The sequence below is a fragment of the Macaca mulatta genome, chromosome 4 (genome assembly GCF_049350105.2).
Source record: "Macaca mulatta isolate MMU2019108-1 chromosome 4, T2T-MMU8v2.0, whole genome shotgun sequence".
In the NCBI taxonomy this organism is placed as follows: Eukaryota; Metazoa; Chordata; class Mammalia; order Primates; family Cercopithecidae; genus Macaca; species Macaca mulatta.
In genome coordinates this window covers 148015868-148033648 of record NC_133409.1, presented here as the reverse complement: position 1 = coordinate 148033648, position 17781 = coordinate 148015868, and the positions used below count along the sequence as shown (strand labels likewise).

General features: G+C 43.7%; 2 long non-coding RNA genes across 10 annotated transcripts in view; one reads left to right on the top strand and one right to left on the bottom strand.

Annotated features, from left to right (window-relative positions):
- Positions 1-17781, top strand: part of LOC106997914 (uncharacterized) — a 41370-nt gene that overhangs the window by 9107 nt on the left and 14482 nt on the right. Inside the window, exons 2-3 of one of the 9 annotated variants that reach the window (XR_013416499.1) lie at positions 10936-11135; positions 11372-11492. The exons of 6 other annotated variants lie outside the window; for them this stretch is intronic. This is a non-coding gene — a long non-coding RNA (uncharacterized LOC106997914). Of the gene's footprint in view, positions 1-10532; positions 11136-11371; positions 11493-17781 lie in introns of all 9 variants that reach the window. 2 more of the 9 variants (XR_013416501.1, XR_013416498.1) reach the window with 2 other exon arrangements.
- On the bottom strand, positions 1723-2908 carry LOC144340440 (uncharacterized). The gene is made up of 2 exons (XR_013416547.1): positions 2189-2908; positions 1723-1836 (listed from the first exon to the last, which is right to left on the bottom strand). It is a non-coding gene; the product is annotated as an uncharacterized LOC144340440 (long non-coding RNA).

The window sequence follows — 17781 nt, the reverse complement described above, 5'->3', positions numbered from 1 at the left end:
GATCGAGACCACGGTGAAACCCCGTCTCTACTAAAAATACAAAAAAAAAATTAGCCGGGCGCGGTTGTGGGCGCCTGTAGTCCCAGCTACTCGGGAGGCTGAGGCAGGAGAATGGCGTGAACCCGGGAGGCGGAGCTTGCAGTGAGCCGAGATCGCGCCACTGCACTCCAGCCTGGGCGACAGAGCGAGACTCCGTCTCAAAAAAATAAAATAAAAAATAAAAAATAAAAAAAATAAAACTCCTGACCTCAGGTGACCCGCCCGCCTCAGCCTCCCAAAGTGCTAGGATTACAAGCATGAGCCACTGCGCCTGGCCTATTTGTTTTTAGAGACCAGTTCTCCCTATGTTGCCTAGACTGGTCTGGAACTCCTTGGTTCAAGCAATCTTCATGCCTCAGCCTCCCAAGTAGCTGGGATTACAGATGCGTGCCACCATGCCCAGCTTGCCCCGTCTTGTTAGTTAAATCTTTTCAAAGAGGTAATTGAGGCCAGGCACGGTGGCTCACACCTGTAATCCCAACACTTTGGGGGGCCAAGGTGCGCAGATCACCTGAGGTCAGGAGTTTGAGACCAGCCTGGCTAACATGGTGAAACCCCGTCTTTACTAAAAATAGCCAGGTGTGGTGGCGCACACCTGTAGTCCCAGCTACTCAGGGAGACTGAGGCAGGAGAACTGCTTGAACCTGGGAGGCGAAGGTTAAAGTGAGCCGAGATTGTACCTCTGCACTCCACCCTGGGAGACAGAGCAAGAGTCTATCTCAAAAAAAAGAAAAAAAAAGTAATAGATTGTAACAAAAAACCCAATATTGTGTTGTGGGACTTTTGCACATGGAACATTTATCAAGACAGACCATATTCTGAGCCACAAAACAAGTCTTGGCCGGGCATAGTGGCTCATGCCTGTAATCCCAGCACTTTGGGAGGCCTAGGCGGGTGAATCACCTGAGGTCAGGAGTTCCAGACCAGCCTGGCCAACATGGTAAAACCTCGTCTCTACTAAAAATGCAAAAATTAGCCAGGTGTAGTGGCACATGCATGTGATTCCAGCTACTTGGGAGCTGAGGCAGGAGAATCACTTGAACCCTGGAGGTGGAGGTTGCAGTGAGCAGAGATCACACCACTGCACTCCAACCTGGGTGACAAGAGTGAAACTCCATCTCAGAAAAAACAAAACAAAACAAAAAAAGTCTCAATAAATATAAAGGATGCAATTTATGTATTACTTTAATAGCATAAAGGTTGGGAAAGAAATGGGAATATACTACTATATTCATATATATATGAGGTTGTATAATATCACTTAGTGATAGACTGTGGTGAGTTGACGATATATATAGTATGAACCCTAAAGTAACTAATAAAGTAACAAAGAGTTATAGATACCAACAAAGAAAATAAAGTGGAATATAAAATAAGAAATCTTAAAAAAAAAAAAAAAGGTGGAAAAAGAGGAACGGGGGGGTGGGGCACGGTGGCTCACACCTGTAATCCCAGCACTTCGGGAGGCCAAGGCGGGCGGATCACGAGGTCAGGAGATCGAGACCATCCTGGCTAATATGGTGAAACCCTGTCTCTACTAAAAAACATAACAAAAATTAGCTGGGCATGGTGGCGGGCGCCTATAGTCCCAGCTACTCAGGAGGCTGAGACAGGAGAATGGTGTGAACCCGGGAGGCGGAGCTTGTAGTGAGCCGAGATCGCGCCACTGCACTCCAGCCTGGGTGAGACCCCGTCTCAAAGAAAAAAAAAAAAGAAAAGAAAAAGAGGAACAGGGGAACCAAGAACAGGTACGACAACTATAAAACAAATAGCAAAGGCCGGGCACAGTGGCTCACGCTGTAATCCCAGCACTTTGGGAGGCCGAGGCAGGTGGATCACCTGAGGTCAACAGTTTGAGACCAGCCTGGCCAACAGGGAGAAACCCCATCTCTACTAAAAATACAAACATTAGCCAGGCATAGTGGGGGGTGCCTATAATCCCAGCTACTCGGGAGGCTGAGGCAGGAGAATCACTTGAACGCGGGAGGAGGAGGTTGCAGTGAGCTGATATCATGCCACTGCCCTTCAGCCTTGGCAACAGAGCAAGACTCCATCTCAAAAAAAAAAAAAAAAATAGGATGATAAAATGAAACATAACTATATCAACCATTACATTAAAAGTAAACAGGGGCTGGGTGCGGTGGCTCACGCCTGTAATCCCAGCACTTTGGGAGGCTGAGGCAGACAGATCATGAGGTCAGGAAATCGAGACCATCCTGGCTAACACAGTGAAACCCCGTCTCTACTAAAAATACAAAAAATCAGCCGGGCGTGGTGGTGGGCACCTGTAGTCTCAGCTACTCAGGAGGCTGAGGCAGGAGAATGGTGTGAACTCGGGAGGCGGAGCTTGCAGTGAGCCAAGATCACGCCACTGCACTCCAGCCTGGGCAACAGAGTGAGACTCCGTCTCAAAAAAAAAAAAAAAGTAAATGGGAGCCAGATGCGGTGGCTCACGCCAGCACTTTGGGAGGCCGAGGCAGGCGGATCACAAGGTCAGGAGTTCAAGACCAGCCTGGCCAACACAGTGAAACCCTATTTCTACTAAAAATACAAAAATTAACTGGGTGTGGTGGCACACGCCTGTAATACCAGCTACTCAAGAGGCTGAGGCAGGAGTATCTGCAGGAGGCAGAGGTTGCAGTGAGCCAAGATCACACCACTGCACTCCAGCCTGGATGACAGAGCTAGACTCCATCTCAAAAAAAAAAAAAGTAAATGGGAGGCCAGGCGTGGTGGCACTTGCCTATAATTCAAGAACTTGGAGTGGCTGAAGTGGGAGATTTGCTTGAGCCCAGGAGCTCAAGACCTGCCTGAGCAACATAGGAAGACCCTGTCTCTACCAAAAAAAAAAAAAAAAAAAAAAAAAAAGGCCAGTGTGTAGCACATGCCTGTAATCCTAGCTACCTGGAGGCTAAGGTGGGAGGATCACTTAAGGCCAGGTGGTTGAGGCTGCAGTGAGCTGGGATCGCACGACAGAACTGCAGCCTGGAAAGCAGAGTGAGACCCTGTCTCAATAAAAATAAAAAAAAAAAAATAATAAAGTAAATGGTTTAAACAACCTATTTAAATATCAGAGATTTTTAGACTGGATAAAAAGCAAGATTCAATACATGCTGCCCACAAGAATACATTTTGAATGTAAAGATTCAAATATGCTAAAATTTAAAGGGTGGAAAGATGCTTACACTATGTTTACATTAATCACAAGAAAGCTGGAAGAGCTATGATAATATCAAGCAAAGTTAATTTCAGAGCAGAGTATATTACCAGAGATAAGGTAATTTCATAATAACAAAAATGTTAATCAAGGACATAACAATCCTAAATGTCCATGTGCCCAATAAGAGAGCTTCTAAACATATGAAACAGCTCACGCCTATAATCCCAGCACTTTGGGAGGCCAAGGTGGGCAGACCACCTGAGGTCGGGAGATGGAGACCAGCCTGACCAACATGGAGAAACCCTGTCTCTACTAAAAATACAAAAATTGGCCTGGCGTGGTGGCACATGCCTGTACTCCCAGCTACTCGGGAGGGAGAGGCAAGAGAATTGCTTGAACCTGGGAGGCGGAAGTTGTGGTGAGCCGAGATTGCGCCATTGCACTCCAGCCTGGGCAACAAGAGCATAACTCTCTCTAACAACAACAACAACAAAATATATATATAATATATATATATATGCCACGAAAACTGATAGAACTGCAAGAAATGACCAGGTGTGGTGGCACACCTGTAGTCTCTGCTACTTGGAGGATGAGGCATGAGGATTGCTTGAGCCCAGGAGCTGAAGATTGCAGGACACTATGATAGTGTCTGCGAATACACACTACACTCTAGCCTGAGCAACACAGCAAGACCATGTCTCTAAATAAATAAATAAATATTTTTTAAAAAGAAGAACTGCAAGGAAAAAAAAATCACAATTATAGTCAGAGATTTAAATACTCCTCTCAGTAACTGATAAAACAAGTAGAGAGTATAATCAGCCAGGACATGCAGACTTGAACAATACTGTCAATCAATCAACTTGACCTGATTGACATTTATAAAACACTCCACCTAATAATGGGTGCACAGAGAACATTTATCAAGATAGATAATATATTGGTCCATAAAACAAGTCTCCAAAGATTAAAAAATATTCAAGTAATACAAAGTATGGAGTGGGTGTGGCTGCTCACACCTGTAATCCCAGCACTTTGGGAGGCTGAGGTGGGTGAATCCTGAGGTCAGGAGTTTGAGACCAGCCTGACCAACATGGTGAAACCCTGTCTCTACTAAAATACAAAAAGTAGCTGGGCATGTTGGCGCGTGCCTGTAATCTCAGCTACTCAGGAGGCTGAGGCAGGAGAATCTCTTAAACCCAAGAGGCAGCGGTTGCAGTGGGCGGAGACCGTGTCATTGCACTCTAGCTTGGGCAACGAGAGCTCAACTCCATCTCAAAAAAACAAACAACAAAAAAACGCAAAGTATGTTATCTGATCACAATGAAATTACATTAGGAATGAATAACATAAAGATTCTTGGGTCTGGGCGCGGTGGCTCACGCCTATAATCCCAGCACTTTGGGAGGCCAAGGCGGGCGGATCCGAGATCAGGAGATTGAGACCATCCTGGCTAACACAGTGAAACCCCATCTCTACTGAAAATACAACAAAAAAATTAGCCGGGCGTGGTGACGGGTGCGTGTAGTCTCAGCTACTTGGGAGGCTGAGGCAGGAGAATGCGTGAACCCGGGAGGCGGGGCTTGCAGTGAGCCGAGATTGCGCCACGGCGCTCCAGCCTGGGCAACAGAGTGAGCCTCCGTTTCAAAAAAAAAAAAAAAAAAAGAAAAAGAAGAAGATTCTTGGAAGATCCCCAAATACTTGGAAACTGAATTAACACACCTCTGGATCACAGAATAATTAGAATTTATTTTGAACTGAATGCAAATGAAAACAACATATCGCAATTTGTGGGATGCCTCTAAAATGAAGAGACACTTATAGCACTAAATGCCTGTATTACAGAAAAAAGAAAGGTCTCATGTCAATGACTTTAGCTACCACCTAAAAACAAAGTAAGAAGAGGAAAAGAAATACCAAAAAAACCTGCAGAAATAAAAAAAATTAGAAAATAAAAAAATACAGAAAATCAATGAAATCAAAAGCTGCTTCTTGAGATCAACAACATGTATAAAAGTCTAGCCAGATTGATGAGGAAAAAAGACACAAATCACTAATATCAAAAATGAGGGCCGGGCGTGGTGGCTCACACCTCTAATCCCAGCACTTTAGGAGGCAATGTGGGGGAATCACCTGAGGTCAGGAGTTTGAGACCAGCCTGGCCAACATGGCGAAACCCCGTCTCTACTAAAAAAGTACAAAACTTAGCCAGGAGTGGTGGCACGCACCTGTAGTCCCAGCTAATCAGGAGGCTGAGGTGGGAGAATTGCTTGAACCTGGGAGGCGGAGGTTGCAGTGAGCCGAGATTGTGCCATTGCACTCCAGCCTGGCTGACAGAGTGTCTCAAAAAAAAAAAAAAAAAAAGAGAGAGAGAGAGGTAACTTCACTACAGACTCCACAGATAATAATAAAAGAATAATTAGGGAATATTAGGAACAACTTTATGCCAATACATTTGGCAGTTTGGGCTAAGTGGAGAATACATGGAAAGACACCAACTGCTAAAGTGTACTTAAAAAGAAATAGTTTCAAGTCCAGCCTGGGCAATATAGCAAGACCTCATGTCTAAAAAATAAAAGAAGAAAAATATAGATAAACTTAGAATAATCATAATCAGTTTGAACTGATACCACCTCAGCTTTAATAATGTACATTAACAGCCAGGCACGGTGGCTCATGCCTGTAATCCCAGCCCTTTGGGAGGCCGAGGCAGGAGGATCACCAGAGGTCGGGAATTCGAGACCAGTCTGACCAACATGGAGAAACCCCGTCTCTACTAAAAATACAAAATTAGCCAGGCATGGTGGCATATATGCCTGTACTCCCAGTTACTCGGGGGGCTGAGGCAAGAGAATCGCTTTAATCCGGGAGACAGCGGTTGCAGTGAGCCGAGATCGCACCATTGCACTCCAGCCTGGGCAACAAGATTAAAACTCCATCTCAAAGAAAATAAATACATAAATAATGTACATTAACAGCTCCTATTCAATTCTGCCCCTCCCTTTATGCTGTTATTGTTACAAATTTATCTTCAGGCTGGGCACGGTGGCGTACACCTGTAATCCCAGCTACTTGGGAAGCTGAGGCAGGAGAATCGCTTGAGCATGGGAGGTGGAGGTTGCTATGAGCTGAGATCGTGCCACTGCACTCCAGTCTGGGTGAGAGATTGAGACCCTGTCTCAAAAAAAGAAAAAAAAAACAAACCCAAAAACAAACAAAAAATTTACCTTCATATATTGTGGACATATTAACACAGATTTATAATAATTGTTGGGCTGGGCACAGTGGCTCACGCGGGTAATCCCAGCACTTTGGGAGGCCGACGTGGGCGGATCACAAGGTCAAGAGATTGAGACCATCCTGGCTAACACGGTGAAACCCCGTCTCTACTAAAAAATGCAAAAAATTAGCCAGATGTGGCAGTGGGTGCCTGGAGTCCAAGCTACTTGAGAGGCTGAGGCAGGAGAATGGTGTGAACCCAGGTGGCGGAGCTTGCAGTGAGCCGAGATTGAGCCACCGCACTCCAGCCTGGGCAACAGAGCGAGACTCCGCCTCAAAAAAAAAATAATAATAATAATTGTTTTATGCATTTGTCTTTTAAATCATACAGGAAACAAAAAGAGGAATTATATACCAAATATACACTAATACTAGCTTTTATATTTACCTATGTAGTTACCTTTACCAATGACCTTTATTTCTTTGTATAGATTTGAGTTATTGTCTAGTGTCCTTTTGTTTTAGTCTGAAGGACTTCCTTTAGCATTTCTTTACCAGAAACAAATTCCCTTAGTTTTTGGTTTTTCAGGAATGTCTTAATTTCTACTTCAGGTTAAAGGATTGTCTTGCTGGATGTAGAATTCTATTTTTTTAGAGACAAGGTCTCACTCTGTCACCCAGGCTGGAGCTCAGTGGTGCAATCATAGCTCACTATAACCTTGAACTTCTGGGGTCATGCAGTCTTCTCACCGTGGCCTCTGGAGTAGCTGGGACTACAGGCGCACATCAGCACACTTAGCTAATTTTGTTTTTTTGTAGAGATGTGGTCTGACTGTGTTGCCTAGGCTGGGTTTGAACTCCTGGGCTCAAGCATTCCTCCTGCCTCAGCCTGTCAAAGTGCTAAGATTATAGGCATGACCTACCATGCCTTGCCTAGAATTCCTGGTTGAAAATTTTTTTCTGTTAGTACTTTAAAATACCAGCCCATTGGTTTCTGGCCTCCATAGTTGTTTATGACAAACAGGCTATTTATATTGGTAAGTTAGCTGTAATTCCCATAGTAACCATTAAGAAAACAACTAAGAAATAGGGCCAGGCGCAGTGGCTCATGACTGTAATCCCAGTACTTTGGGAGGCTGAGGCAGGTGGATCACTTGAGCTCAGGAGTTCAAGACTAGCCTGGGCAACATGGTGAAACCCTGTCTCTACAAAAATAAATTTAAAAGAAAAGAAAACAACTAAGAAATATCTAGAAAATGAAATATAAATGGTATAGTAGAAAAATACATCGACCAAACACAAAAGAAGGCAGTAATGAAGAAATTGAGGAACAAAAAAGATGGGACAGGATGGGTGCAGTAGCTCATGCCTGTAATTCCAATGCTTCGGGAGGCCAAGGTGGGAGATGATTGAGGCTAGGAGTACAAGACTAGCCTGGCTAACATAGTGAGACCTTATCTCTAAAAAAAAAAAAAATTAGCCAGGTGTGGTGTTATGAATCTGTAGTCCCAGCTACCCAAGAGGCTAAGGCAGGAGAATCACTTGAGCCCAGGAGTTCAAGGCTGCAGTGAGCCATGATCTCACCAGTGCACTCCAGCCTGGGTGACACAGTGAGACCCTCTCTCTTTCTTGAACTCCTGGCCTCAAGTGATCTTCCCACCTTGGCCTCTCAAAGTGCTGGGATTACAGATATGCTCCATCATGTCTGGCCAAGACCCTTTCTTAAAAAAAAAAAAAAAAAAAAAAAAAACAAGGGAGGTAAGACAATAGAACACAACACTATGGCAGAAGTAAGTCCTTCGGGATCAGTAATCACTTTCAATGTAAATGGATTAAATTAACCAATTAAAAGACAGTGAATGTACTTAATGACACTGAATTCTACACTTAAAAATGGTTAAAATGGGCCAGGTGCAGTGGCTCATGCCTGTAATCCCAGCACTTTGGAAGGCTGAAGTGGGTGGATCACCTGAGGTCAGGAGTTCGAGACCAGCCTGGCGAACATGGTAAAACCCTGTCTCTACTAAAAACACAAAAAATTAGCCAGGTGTGGTGGCAGGCACGCCTGTGATCCCAGCTACTCGAGAGACTGAGGCAGGAGAATCGCTGGAACCCAGTGGGTGGAGGTTGCAGTGAGTTGAGATCATACTACTTCACTCCAGCCTGGGCAAAAGAGCAAAACTTCATCTCAAAAAAAAAGGTAAAAATGGTAAATTTTATATTTTATATATATATACATACACACACACACATATACATGTATACATACGTGTGTGTATATATATATATATATATTTTTTTTTTGAGACTTTTTTTTTTTGAGAGTCTTGTTCTGTCACCCAGGCTGGAGTGCAGTGGCATGATCTCAGCTCACTGCAACCTCTGCCTCCCAGGTTCAAGCAATTCTTGTGCCTCAGCCTGCCAAGTAGCTGGGGTTACAGGTTTGCACCACCATGCCCGGCTAATTTTTATATTTTTAATAGAGATAGGATTTCTCCATGTTGGCCAGCCAGGTCTTGAACTCCTGACCTTAAATGATTCTCCCACCTCGGCCTTCCAAAGTGCTATGATTACAGGCGTAAGCCACCATGTTCGCCCTATTATTTATATTTTACCACTCAGAATACAAGACAGAGATTGGCAGAATGGATTTTAAAATGATCCATCTATTCTTGAACAGATATTTATCCAAAGAAGAAAGACAAATGGCAAATAAAAATATGTTCAACATCACTAATAATTAGGGAAATGCAAATCAGAACCATAATGGGTCAAGCATGTTAGCTTGTGCCTGTAATGCCAGCATTTTGGGAAGCTGACATGGGAGGATTGCTTGAGCCCAGGAGTTCAAGATCAGTCTGGGCAATGTTGTGAGACCCCCATCTCTACCAAAAAATAAAATAAAATTCAGAACCACAATGAGATACCACTTCCTACCCATTAGGATGCATATTTTCTAAATAATACATTTTTAAAATAATATATTTTAAAAAAACAGAAAAAGTGTTCATGAACATGTGAAGAAATTAGAACCCTTGTACCCAGCTGGTGGGAATGTAAAGTGATGCAGTCACTAAGGAAAACAGTATGGAAGTTCCTCAAAAAATTAAAAATAAGCCAGGCGTTATGGTGTGTGCCTATAGTCCCAGCTACTTGGGAGGCTGAGGTAGAATTGCTTGAGCTCAAGAGTTTGAAACCAGCCTGGGCAACATGGGAAGACCCCATCTTTAAAAAAAAAAATAGAATTACCGTATCACTCAGCAATTCTACTTTTTTGGATATTCTATTAGTTCATTTTCACGCTGCTGATAAAGCCATACCCAAGACTAGAAAGAAAAAGAGGTTTAATTGGACTTACAGTTCCACATGACTGAGGAGGCCTCAGCATCATGGCGGGAGGCAAAAGGCACTTCTTACATGGTGGCAGCAAGAGAAAAATGAGGAAGAAGCAAAAGGGGAAACCCCTGATAAACCCATCAGATCATGTGAGACTTACTCACTATCACCAGACTAGCATGGAAAAGATCGGTACCCATGATTCAATTATCTCCCTCTGGGTTCCTCCCACAAAACATGGGAATTCTGGGAGATACAATTGAAGTTGAGATTTGGGTGGGGACACAGCCACACCATATCATTCTGTCCCTGGCCCCTCCAAATCTCATGTTCTCACATTTCAAAACCAATCATGCCTTCCCAACAGTCCCCCAAAGTCTTAACTCTTTTCAGCATTAACCCTTAAGTCCACAGTCCAAAGTCTCATCTGAACGCAAATCCCTTCCACCTATGAGCGTATAAAATCAAAAGCAAGCTAGCTACTTCCTAGATACAATGAGGTGTACAGGTATTGGGTAAATACAACCGTTCCAAATGGGAGAAATTGGCCAAAACAAAGGGGTTACAGGGCCCATGCAGTCTGAAATCCAGCAGGACAGTCAAATTTTAAAGCTCCAAAATGATGTCCTTTGACTCCAGGTCTCATATCCAGGTCATGCTGATGCAAGATGGGGGTGCCACGGTCTTGGGCAGCTCCACCTCTGTGGCTTTGCAGGGAACAGCTTCCTTCCCACTGCTTTCACAGGCTGTCATTGAGTGTCTGTGTCTTTTCCAGGTCCACAGTGCAAGCTGTAGGTGGATCTACCATTCTGGGGTCTGGAGGACGGTGGCCCTCTTCTCACAGCTCCACTAGGCAGTGCCCCAGGAAGGACTCTGTGTGGGGGCTCCGACCCCACATTTCCCTTCCTCACTGCCTTAGCAGAAGTTCTCCATGAGGGCCCCACCCCTGCAGCAAACTAATCAGATCTTGTAAGACTTATTCACTATCACAAAAATAGCATGGGAAAGACTGGCCCCCGTGATTCAATTACCTCTCTCTGGGCCCACATCACGTGGGAATTCTGGGCGATACAATTCAAGTTGAGATTTGGGTAGGAACACAGCCAAACCATATCTGTATATACCCAAAGCACTGAAAGCAGGGATTTGAACAGATATTTGTACACCCCCGTTCACAGCATTCACAACAGCCAAAAGGCGGAAGCAACCCAAGTGCTCCTCAACAACTGAGTGAATAAACGAACTATGTGTATCCACACAATGGAATATTTTATTCAGCCTTCAAAAAGAATGGAATTCTCACACGTGCCACAACAGAAATGAACCTGGAAGACAGTGTGCTAAGTGAAATAAGCCCATCAAAAAAAGAACAAAAACGGTATGATTCCACTCATGAGGCGAATTCATAGAAAGAATAGGACTTTCCAGGGACTAGGAGGAGAGGAGAATGAGAGTTATTATTAAATGTGTACAGAGTTTCAGTTTGAGAAGAGGAAAAAGATTCCAGAAGTGGATGGTGGCAATAGTTGTACAATGTGAATGTCCTTACTGCCCCTGAACTGTAGACTGAAAAATGGTTGAAATGTTTATTTTATTTTATTTATTTATTTATAGATGGAGCCTCGCTCTGTTGCCCAGGCTGGAGTGCAGTGGCGCGATCTTGGCTCAGTGCAACCTCCGCTCCTAGATTCAAGTAATTCTCCTGCCTCAGCCTCCTGTGTAGCTGGGATTACAGGCATGTGCCACCATACCTACTTTTTGTATTTTGTTTAGAAGAGACAGAGTTTCACCATGTTGGTCAGGCTGGTCTCGAACTCCTGACCTCATGATCTGCCTACCCCGGCCTCCCAAAGTGCTGGGATTATAGGTGTGAGCGACTGCGCCTGGCCAGAAATGTTTATTTTTATTTTTATTTTTATTTATTTTATTTTATTTTTTGAGATGGAGTCTTGCTCTGTTTAAAAAAACAGAAAAAGTATTTTTTCTGAGCCACCATACCCAGCCTTGAAATGATTTTTAAAATCCAAGTGGCTGGGTGCGGTGGCTCAGGCCTGTAATTCTAGCATTTTGGGAGGCTGAGGTGGGTGGGTCACCTGATGTCAGGAGTTCAAGACCAGCCGTACCAACACGGTGAAACCCCATCTCTACTGAAAACACAAAAATGAGCCAGGCGTGGTGGCACGTGCCTATAATCCCAGCTACTCAGGAGGCTGAGGCAGGAGAATCGCTTGAACCAGGGAGTCAGAGGTTGCAGTGAGCTGAGATCACGCCACTGCACTCCAGCCTGGCAACAGAGTGAGACTCTGTCTCCAAAAAAAAAAAAAAAAAAAAAAAGAAAAAGAAAAAAGGAAAAGAAAAAGAAAAAAAAAATCTAAGTACATTAAGTATATGTGGTTTATAAGAAACTTACATTAGACTCAAAGACACAAATAAATTGAAAGTGAAAGGATGGAAAAGGTATCCCATGAAGAGCATAAAGAGAGCAAAAATGGCTACACTAATATCAGACAGGCCGGGTGCGGTGGCTCAAGCCCGTAATCCCAGCACTTTGGGAGGCCGAGATGGGCGGATCACGAGGTCAGGAGATCAAGATCATCCTGGCTAACACGGTGAAACCCCGTCTCTACTAAAAATACAAAAACAAAAACCTAGCCGGGCGAGGTGGCGGGCGCCTGTAGTCCCAGCTACTCGGGAGGCTGAGGCAGGAGAATGGCAGGCCACTGCACTCCAGCCCGGGCGACAGAGTGAGACTCCGTCTCAAAAAAAAAAAAAAAGAAAAAAAAAGTAATATCAGACAAAATCAATTTTAAGTAAAAAATTGTTAAGATAAAGGAAGACATTTTATAATGATAAAGGAGTCAATTCATCAAGAAGATACAGTAAGTATAATAATATACATGTTGAACAACAGAATCCCGTAATATATGAAGCAAATACTGACAGAGTTGAGGGGAGAAATAGAGTTTTCAAAAAAAGAAATAAAGATACTTAATTTTTAAGAGAATATGGCACAACTGAAATTCTCATGCATCGCTGGTAGTAGTGTGGCATGGTACAATCACTTTGGAAAACTGTTTAGAATTTTCTTATACCTTTAAATATAAACTTACCTAATGACACAACAAGTGCCCTCCCAGAAAAAAATGAAAATATATATCTTCACAAATGTGTACAAGAATATTTATAGCAGATTATTATTTTTTGAGACAGGGTCTCACTCTGTCACTCAGGCTGGAATGCAGTGGTGCTGTCTTGGCTCACTGCAGCCTTCGCCACCTGGGCTCAAGTGATCCTCCCATCTTCGCTTCCTGAGTAGCTGGGATTACAGGTGTGTGCCACCATGCTTGGCTAATTAAAAAAAATTTTTTTTGGCCAGGTTCAGTGGCTCACGCCTGTAATCCCAGCACTTTGGGAGGCCAAGGCAGGAAGATCATGAGGTCAGGAGATCGAGAGCATCCTGGCTAACACGGTGAAACCCCATCTCTACTAAAAATACAAAAATTAGCCTGGTGTGGTGGTGGGCGCCTGTAGTCCCAGCTACTCCGGAGGCTGAGGCAGGAGAATGGCGTGAACCTGGGAGGCGGAGCTTGCAGCTTGCAGTGAGCTGAGATCGTGCCACTGCACTCCAGCCTGGGCGACAGAGCAAGACTCCGTCTCAAAAAACAACAAAAAAAAATTCTGTAGAGGTGAGGTCTTACTATATTGCTTAAGCCAGTCTAGAACTCTTTGATTCAAGTGATTCTCCCACCTCGGACTCCCAAAGTGCTAGGATTACAGGCGTGCACCACGGTACCTGGCCTGTGCAGCATTATTTTATTTAGTTGCTATTTAAAATTTTTAATTTTTTGACAAATTATAATTTTACATCTTTAAGGGGTACAAAGTGATATTATGATATATGTATATAGTGTGGAATTATTGAATCAAGCTAATTAACATATCCATCTCCTTAAATACTTATCATTTATTCCTCCTGTCTAACTGCAACTTTATACCATTTGACCAACATCTCTCCATTCCCCCTACCCCCAGCCTCTGGTAACCACCAACATACTCTTTGCTTCTTTTTTTTTTTTTGAGACGGAGTCTCGCTCTGTCGCCCAGGCTGGAGTGCAGTGGCGTGATCTTGGCTCATTGCAAGCTCCCCTTCCCGGGTTCACACCATTCTCCTGCCTCAGCCTCCCAAGTAGCCGGGATTACAGGCGCCCGCCACCACACCCGGCTAATTTTTTGTATTTTTTAGTAGAGACGGGGTTTCACCATGTTAGCCAGGATGGTCTCGATCTCCTGACCTCATGATCCGCCCGCCTTGGCCTCCTAAAGTGCTGGGATTACAGGCGTCAGCCACCATGCCTGGCCAATATACTCTTTGCTTCTATGAGTTTGATTGTTTTATTTTCCACATATAAGTAGGAACATGAGGTATTTGTTTAGAAATAGACAGTTCTATAGTAGTTGGAGACTTCAATCCCCTACTCTCAATAATGGGTGGAATACATTCCTACAGAGATGATCAATAAGGAAACAGAGGACTTGAAAACCAGTATAAACCAGGCCGCGCGCAGTGGCTCACGCCTGTAATTCCAGTACTTTGGGAGGCAGAGGTGGGTGATCACCTGAGGTCGGGAGTTCAAGACCAGCTGGACCAACATGGAGAAACCCCATCTCTAAATACAAAATTAGCCGGGCATGGTGGTACATGCTTGTAATCCCAGCTACTCGGGAGGCTGAGGCAGGAGAATCGCTTGAACCTGGGAGGCGGAGATGGCAGTGAGCCGAGATCGCTCCAGCCTGGGCAACAAGAGTGAAACTCTGTCTCAAAAAAAAAAAAAAGAAAAGAAAAGAAAACCAGTATAAACCAACTAGACCTAACAGACACACACAGAGCCCTCCACCAGCAACAGCAGACTATACAGTATCCTCAAGTGCACATGGAACACGCTCCCATATAGATGGTATGTTAGGCCACAAAACAGATCTTAATAAACTTAAAAACCTTCCAACAAAGAAAAGCCCAGAATTAGATGACTTCACTGGTGAATTTTTTTTTTTTTTGTAACCAAACATCTAAAGGAGAATTAATACCAATCTCTCCTAAACTCTTCCAAAAAATTGAGAGGAGAGAATATTTTCTAACTCATTCTGACTCAGTTTTTCTCTGATACCAAAAGCAGACGAAGGTGCAAAAGAAAGCTACAGGTCAACATCCCTTACTAACATAGGTGTTAGCCCATGGAAGAATTCTCAATTAATTTCAAAGGACTGAACTCACACAAAGTACTTTCTCAGACCACAGTGGAATGAAGCTAGACATCACATGTGGAAAGAAAACTGGAAAATTTGCAAATATGTGGAAAGTAAACCACACACTCTTAAACCAGCAAGTCAAAGAAGAAACCACTAGGGAAATATAAGATATTTTCAGACCAATGAAAACATACCAAAACTGATGAGATGTAGTAAAGGCAGTACTCAGAGGAAAATTTATAGCTGTGAACACCGGAAGATCTCAAATCAACAACCTAGCTTTACACCTTAAGGAACTAGAAAAAGAAAAGCAAACAAAACCTAAACCCAGCAGAAGGATGGAAACAATAAATATTAGATAACAGATAAATGATGTCGAGAATTTTAAAAAATAGAATTGGCCGAGCTTAGTGGCTCACGCCTATAATTACAATACTTCGGGAGGCCGAGGTGGGTAGATCATCTGAGATCAGCAGTTCAAGACAAGCCTGACCAATACGGTGAAACCCTGTCTCTACTAAAAATACAAAAAAGTTAGCTGTGTGTGGTGGCATGTGCCTGTAGTCCCAGCTACTCGGGAGGCAGAGACAGGAGAACTGCTTGAACCCGGGAGGTGGAGGTTGCAGTGAGCCGAGATCGTACCACTGCACTCCAGCCTGGGCGACAGAGGGAGCCTCTCTCAATAAAAAAAAAAAAAAAAAAAAAGTAGAATTAGTAAAACCAAAGTTGGTTCTTTGAAAAGACCAAAGAAAAAGTAAAACTTTAAGAAAAAGAGAGAAGATGCAAATACCTAAAATCAGAAATAAACACAGAAATATTGCTACTGACCTTACGGAAATTAAGAGGATTATAAGCAAATACTATGAACAATTGTATGCCAACAAATAAGATAATCTGGATGAAATGGAAAAAATTCCTAGAAACACACAAATTATCTAAACTGACTAAAGAAGAAATAAAAAATCTCAACAGACCTATAATAAAAGATAGAATCAGTACTCAAAAATCTCCCAACAGCTGGGCACGATGGCTCATGCCTGTAATCCCAGCACTTTGGAAGCCCAAGGCAGCTGGATCACCTGAGGTCAGGAGTTCAAGACCAGCCTGGCTAACCAATATGGTGAAACCCTGACTCTACTAAAAGTACAAAAATTAGCTTGGCGTGGTGGCTCATGCCTGTAATCCGAGCTACTTGAGAGGCTGAGGTGGGAGAATCGCTTGAACCAGGGAGGCAGAGATTGTACTACTGCACTCCAGTCTGGGCGACAGAGTGAGACTCCTCAAGAAAAAAAAAGAAAAGAAAAAAAAGAATGGATACCAACCCTACACAACCTCTTGCAAAAATTGAAGAGGATCCACTTCCTAACACATTCTATTAGGCCAGCATTACCTTGATACCAAAGCCAGAGAAAGAGTCCACAAGAAAACTATAGACCAATATTCCTTATGAATATAGATTCAAAAATCCTCAACAAGCACCTATAGTCCTAGCTACTCAGGAGCCTGAGGCAGCAGAATCCCTCGAGCCCAGAAGTTCGAGGCTGCAGTGAGCTATGATTGTGCCAGTGTACTCCAGCCTGGGCGACAGAGTGAGACACTGTCTGCAATCAACCAATCAATCAATCAATCGATCAATCAAATAAAAAATTTTTTAGCCACACGTGGTGGCCCATGCCACTTGGGACATTGAGCCAAGACAGTTGCTTGAGGCTGGATGTGGTGCCTCATGCTTGTAATCCCAGCACTTTGCCAGGCTGAGAGGGAGGATCACTTGAGCCCAGGAGTTTAAGACCAGCCTGGGCAACATGGTGAGACCCCATCTCTACAGAAAATACAAAAAAATTAGCTGGGCATCGTGGTATGCGCCTGTAGTCCCAGCTACTCGGGAGACTGAGGTGGAAGGATCACTTGAGCCCAGACTGAGGTGGAAGGATCACTTGAGGCTGCAGTTAGCCGTGAGAGCGCCACTGCACTACAGCTTGGGCAAAAGAGTGAGACCCTGCCTTAAAAAAACAAAAAACAAAACAAAACAAAAAGCCCTCAACCAACTACTAGTAAACTAGTATAAAACGCCTGTAATCCTAGCACTTTGGGAGGCCGAGGCGGGAGGATCACGAGGTCAGGAGATCGAGACCATGGTGAAACCCCGTCTCTACTAAAAATACGAAAAATTAGCCGGATGCGGTGGCGGGCGCCTGTAGTCCCAGCTACTCAGGAGGCTGAGGCAGGAGAATGGCGTGAACTCGGGAGGCGGAGCTTGCAGTGAACAGAGATCCCGCCACTGCACTCCAGCCTGGGCGACAGAACAAGACTCCGTCTCCAAAAAAAAAAAAAAAAAAAAAAAAAATCCAATAGCATATCAAAAAGGATTATATACCATGACCAAAGATTTATCCTAGGAATGTAAGGGTAGTTCACCAGAAAATCAATGTCATACACCACATTAATAGGACAGTGAGACAATAGCATATCCCATGTATGTTATTTCTTTCAATCTACTAATAATCTTTATGAGGTAGCTGTCATTATCTCCATTTTGAAGCTAGGGACACTGAGATTAAGGTACTAAGTGACTGGAGGCTCCAAGGGTAGTGAGTAGTGGGGTCAGGGTACTCCATGCCAACCTGGCAAGGGTGAGCGCAGGCAGTGTGACGGTGGGAAACAAGACTGTCCACATGATCATCTCTTTTTTAATAAAAATATTATATTATTTATGTTTGAGACAAAATCTCGCCTGTCGCCCAGGCTGGAGTGCAGTGGGATGATGTAGCATGATC